This window comes from Micromys minutus (assembly GCF_963924665.1).
Source record: "Micromys minutus genome assembly, chromosome: 24".
In the NCBI taxonomy this organism is placed as follows: domain Eukaryota; kingdom Metazoa; phylum Chordata; class Mammalia; order Rodentia; family Muridae; genus Micromys; species Micromys minutus.
The window spans coordinates 13,571,254-13,574,437 of record NC_137959.1 but is presented as its reverse complement, the minus strand read 5'-3'; positions in this window follow the sequence as shown (position 1 = coordinate 13,574,437).

The following is a 3,184-nucleotide window of genomic DNA, read 5'->3' as shown; positions in this document are numbered from 1 at the left end:
TGAAAGAGTTTTGTTTATTCTAAAGGCAGGGGCTGGGGGGAGAACTGGGAAGAGGAGGATGGTCCCTCCTCTGGGTGTGTGTGTGTGTGTGTGTGTGTGTCTGTGTGTGTGTTTCACCCTCAGTCTCTGTGTCTGTTTGTCTGTCTCTTTCTCTGTGTGTGTGTCTATGTGTGTCTGTGTGTTTGTGTGTGTCTCAGTCTCTGTCTGTCTGTCTCTGTCTCTCTGTTTTTATGTCTCTCTCTGTGTCTCTTTCCCTCTCTCTCTCTCTGTGTCTGTGTATCTCTGTGTGTTTGTGTGTGTGTCTCAGTCTCTGTCTGTCTGTGTCTGTCTGTGTTTTTGTGTGTCTGTCTGTCTATATCTTTGTGTGTTTGTGTGTGCCTCAGTCTCTGTTTTTCTCTCTCTCTCTCTCTCTCTCTCTCTCTCTCTCTCTCTCTCTCTCTGTGTGTGTGTGTGTGTGTGTGTATGTGTGCACTCTTGCTAGTGGTAGGAGGTGGGAAAACAGCAGAGAAACCAACATTCTTGGCCCTGGCCCTGACTGCCCCTGCTTCATTGTCTGTCATCTGTCCAAGGCCCAGCATTCGTCTGTGGGGCCTTAAATCTGTTACTTGCAGCAGAGCTGGCTCTGGCTTAAAGACAACAGCAGTTGAATAAAGACAGATTATTATTTACCTGGGGATGAACTAAGCCTCCGGGACTCCATGAAGATGCTCACACAGAGACATTAAAGAGGAGACCTTGTAGGAAACCACACCGATTGTGCAGATGTCAAAGGAGCAGTAGGATGGAAATTCAGGCCCAGCTGTGCCAGGGGCTTTGGAGTGCTCCTTAGTAAAGGAAAATACCTAGTGATGTTAAAGCTGGGGTCGGGCTAGGGGGTAGGGTTAGTTGTAGGAGACCCTTAAAACACCTGCAAAACCCTAGAGTTGATCCAACACACACACACACACTTGTACACACGTATGCACACACGCACAAACATACATGCATGTGTGCACATAGGGAGGAAGAAAAAGAGATATCAATGATAATATAGATGGATAGGTAGATGATAGATAGATGATAGAGATGGATAGATGGATAGATAGATAGATAGATAGATAGATAGATAGATAGATAGACAGATAAACAGACAGACAGAATACAACACTCATCCATCATCCCTCTGCATACAGGTACCTGGATTATAACCTTATAGACTATAAACCACTTAAGTGGCCTGTTACATCTTGCTGCCAGACCATTGCCTGTGGAGACCATTCTTCTGTGAAACCACTCGGGGTGGTAGGCAGGAACCCAGTTGTCCTGCACATAGACCCTAGCCCTATTATCTGGCAACAGGTACACAAGCAACGCCAACGAAGAGTAGCAGACGGACCGCCTAGCTGAGCACTGTCAAACCATAGAACACGTAGTTGCTCTCCGAAGTCATGAGGGCCCTGATTGGTTGAGTGTGAAGCAGTTGATAATCAACACAGCCTGCTTTTTCTTCCTCAAGGATTCTTGTTTGGGGGGAGGAGGTTGTTGTTATTTCTTTTTAAAGGAACTACTCCTGGGTCATCCTGATCATAAAAGTGGTGATGATGATGGTTGTTGTTTGTGGAACATGTAGAATGACCCAGGCAGAGTCATGGAGAAGCTGGTCAGTTGGTAAGAGTGATTGCAGGACAACCATGAGGAGCGGAGTTCGAATCCCTGCACCCAGGTAAGAAGCTGGGCGTGGTCTTACCTGCCCTTCACTTCAGCACCTGGCAATGGTGCGTGGGAAGCAGAAGGGCCAGACAGGAGGAGCACTGGAGCTCAAGAGCTTCCAGCCTAACCAAGGGCATGAACTCCAGGTTCAGGGAGAGACCTTGCCTCAAAGAAACAAGGTGCATAGTGACAAAGGAGGACACCAACATTCTGCTCTGGCCTCTGCAAAGAGACGTGTGTGTACCACACACAAGCAATAATCAGAAAACCAATTCAATAAAATAAGAAATACTCCAGGCACAATTTCTGGGTGTGTGTGTGTGTGTGTGTGTGTGTGTCACCCAAAGGCAAACTCTGTTATGGTTCCTCCTTCACAGATGAGGAGACTATTCCTAAGAATCTGGGTTGAGTCAATTTTTAAGACCCTTCATGACACTGTGTCATGGTCTAATTCAGAGCAAGTCTCTTGCTCCAGCTTGCAAAGGCTTATGCTAGAGATTTAATCCCAGTGTAGTGTGAGTGGTGCTTAGTGGGAAGAGTGCTTGTACGTTATCTACAAAACTCTGGGTTCAATCCCAGCACCTCACAAAGGAAGGAGACCCCAAGTTTAAGGTTATCCTCCACTACAAGGCCAGTCTGGATTATGTAAGACCATAAAAAAATAAATAAATAAAGGGCAGTGACAGAAGACGGAAATAAAGAAGAATATAATTCATTAATCTCATTTTTAGTGCAACAGCACTGGAAGATGAATCCTAATTTGCAGTGGTTTGATCACAACCAAGAAAGGCCCTGTGGCTAGTGTGGTATATATAAAGGCCTTGAGGCTCCTGTTTTTTCTTGCAAATCCTTTATCTTTCCCTCTCTCGCCCTCTTCCCTCTCCTCTCTCATCCCCCCTCTCTCTTTTCTTTTCTCTCCCCCTTTGCTTTCTCTCTTTTCTTCTCTCCCCTCCTTCCTGCCCTCACTCTTTCTCCCCTTTCTTGTTCTTGACCTTGTGGATGTTACATTTTGACCTTCCCCCATAAGATGATAGAGCAGAGGCCCTTGCCTGTTCCTGGTCCCATGCTCTTGGACATTCAAGTCTCCAGAATTGTGAGCCAAGTCAATTCTCACATTTTTCTTAAACAAGTGACACAGTCCCTGCTGTTCTTTAGCAATGCATTTGGCCAGTTATAGGCCACTGCTGTCTACGAAAACTTTGAACTCAGAGGATGCTGCTCAGTTAGCACATCACCCAGGATCGTGTTCATAATCACCCTTCATCCTACATTCATGAAGCTTTACCTGCAAGTCCTGAGCTGGGCTGGTGCCTAGGAACGTCTCCAGAGTCTAGCATGAGATGCTCTGTTCCCACTTCCCTTATGAGAGGCTTGGTTAGTTTTATTCCAACAATCTACAGCTTTTCTTTCATCTGTGCGGCCATGATGCTGGATACCATAGGCAACCTGGTGCGAGCTGCCGTATTGGGAAACAGGTCTAAGCAAGAGACAAGTG